The 14,415-nt window shown below is 43.6% G+C and overlaps 1 pseudogene; it reads left to right on the top strand.

Annotated features, from left to right (window-relative positions):
* On the top strand, positions 1-617 carry LOC100895414 (HAUS augmin-like complex subunit 1 pseudogene; annotated as a pseudogene).
* The last annotated feature ends 13,798 nt before the right edge of the window (positions 618-14,415 follow it).

Below are 14,415 nucleotides of genomic sequence, written 5' to 3' on the forward strand. Positions count from 1 at the left end.
ATGGAGAGTGTGAAGTTTTCCCCTGCCAGTCTAGCACTGGTTCCCGGTATATGAATGCTTTGGTTGACAGTGTGGTGGCCCTTGAAACAAAGGAGACCCCACTAGCTAGTTTTATCTCTGCAGTGAATGATTGGACCTCTGATGTCTTTTATACCAAATCCAAAAGTGAAGAAATCAAGATTGAACTGGAAAAACTTGAAAAAAATCTAATTGCAACTTTAGCATTAGAAAAATGTCTACAAGAGGATTTCAAGAAAGCTGAGTTGCTTCTTTCTACAGAAAGGGCCAAAGGTGATAATCATCATCAGAATATGGACTTTCTAAAAGCAAAGTCAGAGGAATTCAGATTTGGAATCAAAGCTGCAGAGGAGCAACTTTCAGCCAGAGGCATAGATGCTTCTCTGTCTCATCAGTCCCTAGTAGCATTGTCAGAGAAACTGGCAAAATTATAATAGACTATACCTTTGAAGAAAAAATTGAAGTCCTTTTTAGACTTAATACCTAATCCATCTCTTGCTCAAGAGAAAATTGAAGAAGCGAATCAAGAATTAGATAGAATTGAAACTGAACTTAGAAGGAGAGTAGACAAAGCTGGGGGCAGTAGCTCAAGCCTGTAATCCCAGCACTTTGGGAGGCCGAGGCGGGTGGATCACGAGGTCAAGAGATCGAGACCATCCTGGTCAACACCGTCAAACCCTGTCTCTACTAAAAATACAAAAAATTAGCTGGGCATGGTGGTGTGTGCCTGTAATCCCAGCTACTCAGGAGGCTGAGGCAGGAGAATTGCCTGAACCCAGGAGGCGGAGGTTGCGGTGAGCCGAGATCGTGCCATTGCACTCGAGCCTGGGTAACAAGAGCGAAACTCCGTCTCAAAAAAAAAAAAAAAAGAAGGATAGTAGACATAATAGAACTATGACAAGAGCCAAATAAACATCCTTTTCCCTAACAAAGTAAACTGAATAGGACTTTACAGAGTTCTTTTTCCTCCTGGCATGTCTTAATAACAAAATTTTCTGTGTTCCTAGATTACAGAATGTCATAATTGACAGAATATGGTTTCTTAGGGCTCATTGCGTTTTTGTGCCCAAATACATAGTTTTCATATCCTTTTCTCTTAAAAATATTTAAAATGGACAAACCTTTAGCTAGATTGACTGAGAAAGAAGACTCATATTACTAACATTAGAAATAAAAGTGAGGACATCGCTACCAAACTTACAGAAATAAAAAGGATTACAAGAGAATGCCACAAACAATTATATATCAACAAATTAGAGAACCTAGATGAAATAGACAAATTCCTAGAAAGACATAAATGACCAAAACTGACTCCAGAAGAAAGAGAAATTCTGAATAGACCTATACCAGGTAAAGAGATTGAATCAGTAATCAAAAACCTCCCAACAAAGAAAAACCCAGTACCAAGTGGCTTCAATGGTGAATTCTAGCAAACAGTTGAAGAAAAAGTAACACCAAATCCTCTCAAACTGCTCCAAAAAATAGAAGAAAAAGGAAGACTTTCTAACTCATCCTATGAGACCAGCATACATTGTCCCAATACAAAAACCAAAGACAACACAAGAAAATAAAATTACACACTAATATCCTTCTGAATGTAGATGCAAAAGCCCTCAATAAAATACTAGCCAATGAAATCCACTGAATATTAGAAGAATTATACATCATAATCAACTGATATTTATCCCAGGAATGCAAGGGTAGTTCAACATGAAAAAAATCATATATAATATATCACGTTAATAGAATAGAGAAAAACATCTGAGGATAATTTCAACAGATGCAGAAAAGCCTTTGACAGTATCCAACATCCTTTCATGAGAAAAATACTAAACAAAATAGGAATTAAAGGAATTTCATAATATAATTAAGAGCACATATAGAAAAACCCACAGCCAATATCATAAGCAATCGTTAAAGACTAAAATCTCTCCCCGCAGATCAAGAGCAATATAAGTGAAATGGGAGGGAGAGATGCAAAAATAAATAAATAAATAAATAAAATTAAAATTAAAAAAAAAAGAACAATATATGTATGGCTACCATCACCACTGCCATTCAGCCTTGTAATAAAAGTTCTAGCCAGAAGGTCGGGCACAGTGGCTCACGCCTATAATCCCAGCACTTTGGAAGGCCGAGTAAGGTGGATCACGAGGTCAAGAGATCGAGACCATCCTGGTCAACAAGGTGAAACCTCACCTCTACTAAAAATACAAAAATTAGCTGGGCATGGTGGCGCACGCCTGTAGTCCCAGCTACTCGGGAGGCTGAGGCAGAATTGCTTGAACCCAGGAGGCAGAGGTTGCAGTGAGCCGAGATCGCGCCATTGCACTCCAGTGTGGGTAACAAGAGCAAAACTCCGTCTCAAAAAAAAAAAAAAAAGTTCTAGCCAGAACAATCAGGCAAGAAAAAGAAGCAAAATAATTGAAATAAGAAAGGAAGAAATAAAGTTATCTCAATTTGCAGATGATATAATTTTATACACAGAAAATCCTAAAAAATTCATATCCAAAAGGAACTATGAGAACTAATAAACAAATTTAGTAAAGTTGCAGAATACAAAATCAACACCCAAAAATCAGTTGTATTTTTTTTTTCTGTTTTTTGAGATAGGATCTAGCTCTGTTGCCCAGGCTGGTGTGCAGTGATGCCATCAAGGTTCACTGCAGCCTAGACCTCCCAGGTGCAAGTGATCCTCCCATGTCAGCCTACTGAGTAGATGGGACTACAGGCACACACCATCATGCCCATCTAGTTTTTTTATTTGTTTGTAGAGAAAGGGTCTCACTATATTGCCAAGGTTGGTGTCAAACTCCTGGGCTCAGGTGATTTTCCCAGCATGGCTTCCCAAAGTACTGGGATTGCAGGCATGAGCCACAGTGCCCAGCCAAAAATAGTTGCATTTCTATACACTAGAAATGAACAGTCCAAAAGGAAATTGTTTAAGTTCCACAAAAATAATAAAATACTAAAAAATAAATTTAGCCAAGGAGGTGTAAACCTTATACCCTGAAAACTGCAAAACACTGCTGAAATAAATTAAAGAGAACTTACATATATGAAAAAACAGCCTGTGTTCATTGTTCATTTGGAAGACTTAATACCATGAAGGTGGCAGTATTCCCCTAACAAATCTAGACATTCAATGCAATGTCTATCAAAATCCCAATGATGGCCTTTTTTTTTTTTTTTTTTTTTTAGAAATGGAAAAGCCAAATCCTAAAATTCCTATGGAATTGTAAGGAGCCCTGAATAGCCAAAGCAATGTTGAAAAGAACAAAGTTGAAGGACTTACACTTTCCCATTTCAAAGCTTACTATGAAGCTACAGTAAATAAAATAGTGTCAGGCTGGGCCCAGTGGTTCATGCCTGTAATCCCAATACTTTGGAAGGCTGAGGTGGGAGGATAGCTTGAAGCTTAAGCCCAGGAGTTTGAGACCAGCCTGGGCAAAATAGTGAGCCTTGTTTCTACCAAAAAAAAAAAAAAAAGAATTTTTTAAAATTAGCTAGGTGTAGTGGTGCACCTGCAGTCCCAGCTACTTGAAAGGCTGAGGCAGGAGGATCACTTGAGCCTGAGAGTTCAAGGCTACAGTGAGCCTTGATTGCATCACTGCAGTCCAGCCTAGGTGACAGAGGGAGACCCTATCTATAAAACAAAATTAAATTAAATTAATACAGTGTGGCATTGCCATAAGGATAGCCTTTGACAAGGACTAACACGTTTCCATGATTAAAAATAGTCAACAACATAAAAATAAAAGGGAAATTTCACAATATGATAAAGGCTATATAATGTGGGGGTCCGGCATATCTGCTGGGGAGCTTCCAACCAGCGGAGAGCCTCAGCCCCACTCAAATGTTCTCAACCTGGAAGAGGGAGTGCGCGGAAGAAAAGATAGATAGACAGTGGGGTCTAGAGGACTGTCAGGCAATGCCAGAGCAGCAAGTTTATTTGTGCACACCATAGGTTATATACTTTTTAGTGTTTAAGGAGTGACGTACATTCCATTGTATCTTGAAATAAAATCAAGAACAAAAATCACAAGAAAAGGGGTACAGAAAGTATGACTCTTAATCATAGGGTGTACAGCAAAGGGACAATAAAGTTTGCAAAAAAGGGGGTCATATATCTAAACATATGTTTATCTAAAATCAGTCAAGCAAGCAAGATCGTTAACAAGGTACAGTTGGACCTTTCCAAATGTAATTCTAACCTTGCCTATTCATGTAGAATCATATGCAAACAATATGATTGAGTTAGCAGAGGTAAACAAAGTCATACAGTTATTGTGCAGAGAAGGAACTAGGAGGCACACAATGTCTACCCACACAATGTCTCGTTAGACCACAAAGCCTGAGCTCAGCCATCCTGTTGCAAATGTCAGAGGCAAAGATAGATGTTTATAAAATCAGTGCAACCAGACTTCCTCTTTTCCTCTTAGCTCAACAGCCTCCAGGAGAGGAGAAACGTGTATGGGCTCAAGCTCAAGATGGCGAGGGTCCTGTCAAGGATGCCTTGCAGGAGCGATCCCCACAATATAAATCAATGTAATATAATTGAGAGTCTTGACATAAATTCATACATATGTGGCCAACTGAATTTTCGCAAGAGAGCCAGGACCAGTCAATTGGAAAGAATAATCTCTTCAGCCAATGGTGCTGCAAGAAATGGATAGAATGAAGTTGGACCATTACTCCATACTAATACAAAAAATTAACTCAAAATGGATCAATGTCCTAAATGTAAGAGATCAAGCTATAACACTATTAGAAGGAAACCTAGGGGTGAATCTTCCTGACCTTGGATTTTGCAGTGGTTGCTTAGAAAAACAGATAAACTGGGCTTCATAAAAATTTTAAACTTTGGTCTATCAAAGGATGGTATCAAGAAAGTGAAAAGATAGCCAGACGTGGTGGCAGGCACCTGGAAAGAAAGAAGAGAGAGAGAGAGAAGAGAAAAAGAAAGAAAGAAAGGGAAAAGATAACCTATAAAACAGAAGAAAATGTTTGCAAATCACATATCCGATACGGGTCTAGTACACAGAATTTATAAAGAACTCATAACAAGAAAAACACAAATAATCCAATTTAAAAACGGGTGAAGGGGCCGGGCGCAGTGGCTCACGCCTGTAATCCCAGCACTTTGGGAGGCTGAGGCGGGTGGATCACGAGGTCAAGTGATCGAGACCATCCTGGTCAACATGGTGAAACCCCGTCTCTACTAAAAATACAAAAAATTGGCTGGGCATGGTGGCGCGTGCCTGTAATCCTAACTACTCAGGAGGCTGAGGCAGGAGAATTGCCTGAACCCACGACGCAGAGGTTGCTGTGAACTGAGATTGTGCCATTTCACTCCAGCCTGGGTAACAAGAGCGAAACTCTGTCTCAAAAAAAAAAAAAAAATGGGTGAAGGATTTGAATAGACGTTTCTCCAAAGAAGATCTAGAGATGGCCAACAAGCACGTGAATAGATGTTCAATGTAATTAGTCATTAGAGAAATGCAAATCAAATAAAAATGAGATGCCACTTCATAACCACTAGGTTGCCCATAATAGAAAACACGGAAAATAACAAATGTTGGTAATTGTGGAGAAGCTGGAACCATTGTACATTGCTGGAGGAAATACAAAATGGTGCAGTGCTGTAGAAAGCAGCATGGTAGTTCAAAAGTTAACCATAGACTTACCATATCCATATGGCCCAGCCATGCCACTCCTAGGTCAATACCCAAAAGAATTGAAAAGAAGTATTCCAACAAATACTTGTACATGAATGTTCATAGCAGCAGTATTCACAATAGCCAAATGATGGAACTAGGTGGTTCCACAACATTGTGAATGAACTAGAAGTCACTAAATTGTACATTATAAAATGATTAATGGTTAATTTTATATTATGCGGACTTTATCTCAATAAAGACAAACATACAAACAACTTTTTTTTTTTTTTTTTTTTTTTGGAGATGGAGTTTCGCTGTTGTTACCCAGACTGGAGTGCAATGGCACGATCTCGGCTCACTGCAACCTCCGCCTCCTGGGTTCAAGCAATTCTCCTGCCTCAACCTCCCGAGTGGCTGGGACTACAGGCGCACATCATACAAACAACTTTTAAAACACTTACCATATGACCCAGCAATACCACTTTTGGTATATGTCGGAGATAACTGAAAACACATGTCCAAATAAAAACTTACATGTGAATGTTCATAGCAACATTATTTAAAAATACCAAAAGTGTAGTTGGGTTTAGTGGTGCATTCCTGTAATCCCAGTGCCTGGGAATCTACAATGCGAGAATCGCTTGAGGCCAGAAGTTTGAGAGCAACCTCAGCAACAAAGTGAGACCACATCTCTAATAAAGAGAGAAAGAAAGATTATAAAACATGGGCAGGCGTGGTGGCTCATGCCTGTAATCCCAGCACTTCGGGAGACTGAGGCGGGTAGATCACCTGAGGTCAGAAGTTTGAGACCAGCCTGGCCAATATGGTGAAACCCTGTCTCTACTGAAAAAACAAAAATTAGCTGGGCGTGGTGGTGGGCTCCTGTAATCTCAGCTACTTGGGAGGCTGAGGCAGGAGAATCACTTGAACGCAGGAGGCAGAGGTTGCAGTGAGCCAAGATCGCACCATTGCACTCCAGCCTGGGTAACAAGAGCGAAACTCTGTCTTAAAAAAAAAAAAATAATAATAATAATAAAGTTCTGATTCACCCAAGTGGATAAACCTAAACATTATGCTGAGTGAAAGAAGCCAGAGAGAAAGACCACATATTGTATGGCTTCATTTACATGAAAAGCCTGGAGTAGCAAATCTACAGAGACAGCAAATGGATTAGTGATGGCCTTGGGTCGGGAGTTGGGGGCAGGATGAGGAATGCCTGCAAATGGGAACAGGTTTCCTTTCTGTGATGAAATGTTCTAAAATTAGACAGTGGTGATCAACACACAACCTGTGAAGGTACTAAAAACCCTTAAATTGTACATTTCAAAAGAGTGAACGTTAGGGTGTATAAATTATATGTTAATAAAGCTTTTTGTTTTAAAGAAACATACATGATAAAAGAAAGAAAAGACTTTAGAATAGTTTGGAATTTAGGATACATTTTCCCATTCTTTTCTGTTTTACTGTAATTTGTTTTCAGGCACTTCTGAACTTGGCAACATTTCCATGATATTACCAAATTCACGAGCTGATTTGAAATAAGTATTTCCTGTTATTACTTTGTATTTTCATAACTTTTGAGCAAAGGATGTAATGTGGAACATGAAGATATGATTTTTTGGGAATTTTCCGGTCTTGGCTTTGAGTATTTAGGTTCTTTCCAAGTTTTCAGTCTAATAGATCAGAAGAGATATAAGTAGCTGAAAAGGAATTAGTAATGTAAAAATTAAAAAGTGGTAGAAGACAAAAAAAAATCTAAAAATGCTTGAAGATGCTATTTGCAAAACTGTCCCTAGTGCACTTATCAACATATGAAAACAGAAAACAGTGACTGGAGATATTTATTTATTTATTTGAGACTCACTCTGTCGCCCAGGCTGTAGTGCAATAGCGCGATCATGGCTCATTGCAGCCTCAACCTCCTGGGCTCAAGCAGTCCTCCCACCTCAGCCTCCTGAGTAGCTGGGATTACAGATGTGAACTACCATGCCTGTCTAATTTTTTTGGTATTTTTGTAGGGATGGGGTTTTGGCAGGTTGGCCAAGCTAGGAAATATTTATTTTTATTTATTGGTTTAACTTTTCTATCCAGTTGCTTTTGACCACATCATCTGCCAACCATGAGGCTTAATTTGTGTTCTGGGATGCTCTTATTATGGGGTTGAGGACAGGAGAGACTTTGATGAGACCCTGGGCCTTTACATCTATAATTCAGCTCCCCACCTCACCCCTCAATGCAGTCAGAAGGCCCCCTCAGACTTTCGGGGCTTCTGGGAGCTGCAGGATCTGTAGGACCCCTCGCCACACGCCCTGGGTCCTGGGACCCTCAGGAGGGTCAGGCCTTCGGCAGGACATGGTGAGAGTGAGCAGACAGCAGTCCCTGTGGAAGACAGAGTGGACTCAGGCCAAATGCCTAGTGGGGATGGGGTGACAAATACTCTCCTGTCCTCACCTGCCTTCACCCACTGTGGGCTGCAAGTACAGATCTGAGGCAGCTCTTAAGTCAGACACCTCCACTTCAGTGGCATCTTCTACCACCCTAGAGGAAGGGGAGGCTGAGCTTAGCTCCTAAGTAACAGGGTTCTGTCCAGCCCCCCAGAACCTCTACATGGGGAGCCCATGGAGGTCCGCATAGCCTGTAGGAATCAACCAAAGGCTCCAGGTTCAGTCTACTTCTCTAAACGTTTCTCATCCTCGTGATTTTATTTTCCTTCCTGTTAATAGGGTAGTTGGGATCACTCTCATTTTACAGATGGAGAAACTGAAGTCCTGCTCAGTGAGATGCTCAAAATCACCCGGTGTGACAATGACAAAGTCGGGACATGGGGCTGGGAATAGAATTGAGGTGGTGTGAATTGAAGAGGTATTAAGTGGGGTGAAGGGAGTGAGAGGGTTGGGGGTGATCCTGAGAGCAGCTCCTGACCCTGTAAGCATGACCCCAAGCTCAGAGCTTCCTTCCCCTGAGGTGGCAGTTGGTGGAGACCCCCAAAGGCTCAGCTTGGGGGAGGCAGCCGTGCCTTAAGACAAGCACCCTCAGACTCCACTGGGCCCTGAACACTCACAAGCCCAGAGGGGCCACATCCAGCACTGACAGGTTCTCCACCCCTGGAGAGAGCAGGTCCCGGGTGCTTCCTCTGGGGCTGAACTGGGGGTCACACAAGCACACATGTTACAAACTGAGCCTTTCCCTACCTTCAGCTCACATGATCTTCCTGGGGACCAAACAGGGCACCAAGAATTCAGCCTTTTCGCAAAGGAGACCTCAGAGAGGTACACCCACGCTGGTGAGCAGCAGAGTGAGGCTGGACCCATGTTTTTCTGGCTCCCCACAAACCTTGGCTCCTTCTGCAGCACCGCCCTGGCCCTGGTTCCCAGATCCCACTCTCTCCCTTCCTGCAAGGTCTCACCTGCACCAGGCTAAGAGTGCTAAGCACAGGATCAGAACAGCTTTGGGGCAGAGCTTCCTCAAACAGCATCTGCAACAGCTAAAGTGGAGAAGCGTTCAACGAGGATTAAGAAAGCATAAATCTGTCCTTCAACATTTCCTGAGAGCGAAGTCCATGTCATGCACTAGACTGGGGACATGGCATCCAGGATAGAAATAGCACCAGTCTTCATGTTCACAGCAAGCTGGAAAGTGAGCAGATATTCTCAGTGGGACCTGCTGTTTGCTGCACGGGGATTCACGACATGTTCTGAGGCAGCTATTTTGATTTGGGGGCATTCTGATGAAGTCCCCACAATAAAACTTCCAAGCTTACCATTAGTATTACCAGGAACTGTGAAAATCAGATCTCCTTGGATATTTGATCTTTTCATGCCACCCCTCTCTAACCCTTAACCTATTAGCGCCAGTTTCCCACCTTCCTTTATTTTATTTTTTCATTAAAAAATTTTTTTCATTGGAAGGATATCAGCAACAAGGAAAAAATTTTTTTGTTGTTTTTGCTTTTCTTTTTTTGAGGCAGAGTTTTGCTCTCATCAACCAGGCTGGAGTGCAGTGGCATGATCCCGGCTCACTGCAACCTCTGCCTCCCGGATTCAAGTGGTTCTCCTGCTTCAGCCTCCCAAGAAGCTGGGATTACAGTTGCCTGTCACAACACCCAGCTAATTTTTTAAATTTTTAGTAGATATGGGTTTTTGCCATGTTGGCCAGGCTGGTCTCAAACTCCTGACCTCAGGTGATCCACCCACCTCAGCCTCCCAAAGAGCTGGGATTACAGGTGTGAGCCACTGCACCCGGCTCCTTTCCACCTTCTTTGACTTCCCAATAGCTGCGTAATTTGAACCTGGCAAAACATCCTGCCTTGGCCAACAGGGTGCTTGCTGTAGGAGCCCTACTGAGAGCTGACGTGGAGAAGGACGATTCTCAGAAGTCTCTAGGAGAGGTCATCCCTGTGCCACATGCGGCCTGTGCCCTGGTGGCTCCTCTGGGACTCACCTGAGGCAAGAGTCGAGGTGCCTCTGTTTCCCTGCCTCGGAGCAACAGGGCCACACTGTACCCTCGGCCCACAGAGCCCAGTGTGGATTGGACATGTGCCAGCAGCTCCTGCTTTGCCTCCTGCAGGGAGATACAGGCACATTTCACTGACTCAGGTGCCCTGAGCAAAGGAGCTCTGGAGGCAGTCGGTACCCCAGGATCCAGGGGCCTGAGGGCTTGCACCCTCCTCTCATCACCCTCCCAGAACTCCCTACCTGAGCAGCATCAGGGCCCAGGACTTTGTCAAAGGTGAAGTTTTGTTCCTGTGGGCAGGGCTGGGGTCAACTGTGATATTCCCATCTTCCCTTGCACCCTCCGCCCCACCCCTTTACCCCCCTGCCCCCCGACGCACACTGCACATCCACCTAAGTCTCCAGAGTCCCAAGCTGAAGCAAATGGATGTTTGTGGGCTCCACCAGGAGTGTGGGGCTACAGGTATCCACAGGGCCTGAGAAAGGAGGACTTCATATCAGCTGTCATAAGGAAAACTGGCTCTAGGATTCCTGAGTCCTGCCCTCAACCTTTGCCTCAGTTTTCCAACCCAAGCTGGCCCAGCCCTCCCCTCTTCCAAGAGAGTCTCCTGGGCTGCATTCCTTAGAGTACAAACATGGCGGGCTTCTTACCTGATCCCTTCCCCGACTCCACTTCTACCACCACGGTCAGCATGGCGTGTGGGTTGCGAGAGACCATGAGGGCCCATCAAGGAGGCTGAGCTGCCTGGCTCAAACCAGACCCTGCGGTCACCACCTCTCCACAGTCCATGGCCTCTCAGCCTCTCAGCTTTCCCCCAATAATTCATGAATCCCATCTGAGGGCTGGGGAGGGGTGGCTCTGGACCTGGTAACATACTAAGGGAAGTGACATTCCCTTCTCTTGTGAGAGAACATTGCATAGGATTCTTTCATTTTTTTCCTTTTATGAAAATGTTCAAACATGTTTAACATTGGAGAGAATAGTATCATCAACCTCCAGGTACCCAGCGTCAGCAATTACCAAATTCTGACCAGTCTTATTTCTTTTGTTCTCCTCCCAACCCCAGCGGATTATTTTGAAGCAAATCTCAGACATCCTAGTATTTCATCTATAACTAGTTCAATATACCACAGTTAATTTTAGAATGTTTTTATCACATTATAAGGAAATTTGGTTCCCTTTAGCTACTAGCTCTCTACCTCAAACCCACTGCACCCTGCAACCCTAAGCAATCACTCATCTGTTTTCTGCCTTTACAGTTTTGCCAATTCTAACATTTCATATAAATAGAATCATATACTGAGTGGCCTTTGCGTCTGTTTTTTTCCACTTAACATAATGTTTTCAGTTATAGCATGTCTCAGTACTTCTTCCCTTTCTATGGTGGACAATGTTCCACAGTAGAGCTCTGTCACCAACTGCCGGGAGTTTGGCCAAGTTCCACCACAAAGGGCATCATCCTCCATGAGAGCAGTCTCAAGTTAAGGGGTCCCCAGGCCTTCCTCACTCCAGCTGTCTGCAGATTTTGGTGTCCCCACTACTCCTTCAGGCTTGGCAACTCACTAGAACAGCTTGCTGAACTCAAGTAAGTGCTACACTTACTGTGTCTGACACTAATTCTCTGACACCAGCTGAGTGTTTTACGATTCAATTCAACTCTGACACTAACTACGTGGCGTTAGTGTCAGGTCCCATGAGTTAAAACAAAACATCCCCAAGACTGCCCTTAATTCAAATGCCAGCCGCAAGTGGGATCATCAGGTTATTCACAAGTTTGTCTGACTTGGCTACAAATTCAGGGGTTTCCCATGACCCCACCCCAGACTGAGTAATTCACTTCAATGACTCACAGAACTCAGAAAAGTGCTTACTTACTATTACTTTTTTATTATAAAGGATACAAATGAATAGTCATATTGTTGTATTTAAGTGAGTTATAGAAGAAATGCCATGCTCTGAGTTTTAAATTGAGAGTCCTTTATTGCCAGGGACCAAGAGATGGCTAACGCTTAAAATTCTTTCATCCCAGAGGAAGAGGCTTATCTTTTAGACCTTGATTTAGGTAGGGGAGGGAGAGCCTAGCTGAAGCGGAATTTTACAGAAGCAGAACAAGCAAGTTAGAACCAGGGAGCAGCAGGTACCCAGGATTGCTAAGGGTACTTTTATACAATTATCAAGGGGGTTAGCAGGGGGAACTTTTCATACAATCAATCACCAAGGAAGGTATTCACAATAGCGGGCAGACTTGTGAAGCAGGATGCGGTTACAGTGGTACAGATACTGTGAACAATGTGAAGCACTCTTAACAGTTTAAAGCTTTGAGTGCAGCGTGACCCAGTAATGCAACTGAGGGGGCTAAGGCAGGGACGGGGAAGCCAAGCTGGAGCCTACCACCAAGATGGAGTCAGTTAGGATAACACAGGCTAGGTTATTACATTCCCCACTTGTGTTTTTGGAGAGTCAAAGCATTGACTCTTCAGTTACAACAAGGAGGTTACAGTGGCTTTTGAGATCCCTAAGTTTGACAGAATTTACACGCTGCCTTATGAAAGCCAGGAGCCAGTTTAGTATACAGGGCCCAAAGATTAAGCCTAACAGGAGGAGAAGAAGAGGTTTTGCTAGCCCAGTTATCAAAATAGTTAGCTATGGGATTCAGTTAAACATGCTTTGGTACCATGGGGTTTTTTTCCCCCACTTTTGCTGGCGTTTATTTAAACTCTTTTGAACCTGTGAAGAATGTCCATTATGACTCCGGACTGGTTAGCATAAAAACAGCTTCACCCCAACGCTGTCCACGGTGCTTCTGGAGAGCAACTTTAGTTAGGGATTTTACCTGGATATGTAACATATTTATGGCTGACTAGAGATTTTTTAAATTAGCATTTACTTGTTGAGATAGGGACATTAGTCCAGTTTCTTCTCAGACCAGGGCAGCAGTACCGATAGTTGCTGACCCAGCTACGCTGATGCTGGCCAGGAGGGATACAAGGAATGGAACTGCTCGTCGGGTCCTGGAATGCAGTTCGTGGGGAGAGATGAGAAGTTGTTTTTCTGGTCCACTGTACACATAGACCTGGGGAAGCACATGAACCAACACGCACTGAAGAGGTTCAGGTTCAGTCCCATTGATGCAGCGGGGGAGGCCTGAGGTACAGGCCAGCCAGGTATTGCTAGGTGCCTGGTAGGAGACTGAGGGGTTTAGGGCAGTAAGTAGAGATTGGTTAAAAGGAGAAGCAGATAGATTATACCCATTGCTAATTAGACAGATGGCATTTCCTGCAATGTCCCCTAGTGAAGGGAACAGGAGAGTGTCCTTTCCAAGCAGGAGTGAGTTCTTTTTTGGGAAGCTTTTGACATACACCAGGTTACCAGGATGGAAAGTGCAGCAGGGCCCAATTTGGTCAGGAACTGGATTAGGGTGTGCTCCCTGGATGCATGGCTGGATGATGTCTTGAACCTGTTGGAGAGACTGCAGATACTGTAACAAATTAGCTTGGGATATTTCTGTTTTTTTTTTTTAGATGGAGTTTCGCTCTTGTTACCCAGGCTGGAGTGCAATGACGCTATCTCGGCTCACTGCGACCTCTGCCTCCTGGGTTCAGGCAATTCTCCTCCCTCAGCCTCCTGAGTAGCTGGGATTACAGGCAGGCACCACCATGCCAGGCTAATTTTTTATATTTTTAGTAGAGACGGGGTTTCACCATGTTGACCAGGATGGTCTCGATCTCTTGACCTTGTGATCCACCCGCCTCGGCCTCCCAAAGTGCTGGGATTACAGGCGTGAGCCACCGCGCCGGACCTAGCTTGGGATATTTCTGCTAGATGGGTATTCCTTAGCTTAGGCAAGATAGGCAGAGCCCTCCCACACATGATTTTAAAGGGGGAAAACCCCGCCTTGTAAGAGGTGAAATTAACTTTAAGAAAGGCTAAAGGAAGGAGGTTTGTTTAACCTTTACCAGTTTCCAAGATTAATTTTGTAAGAGTACTTTTTAAGGTTTGATTTATGCATTCTACCTGTCCAGAGCTCTGAGGTATTGAGCTATGGGCAAGGTGAAGGCTGACCCATTATTAGATTTTGTAGCAAACGACAGCCCATATTGAGGGATGATTTTACTGAGTAAGAAATTTGGCCAGGCGCAGTGGCTCACGCCCATAATCCCAGCACTTTGGGAGGCCAAGGCGGGTGGATCACGAGGTCAAGAGATCAAGACCATCCCGGTCAACACGGTGAAACCCTGTCTCTACTAAAAATACAAAAATTAGCTGGGCATGATGGTGCGTGCCT

The sequence above is a fragment of the Callithrix jacchus genome, chromosome 2 (assembly GCF_049354715.1).
Source record: "Callithrix jacchus isolate 240 chromosome 2, calJac240_pri, whole genome shotgun sequence".
NCBI classification, from domain to species: domain Eukaryota; kingdom Metazoa; phylum Chordata; class Mammalia; order Primates; family Cebidae; genus Callithrix; species Callithrix jacchus.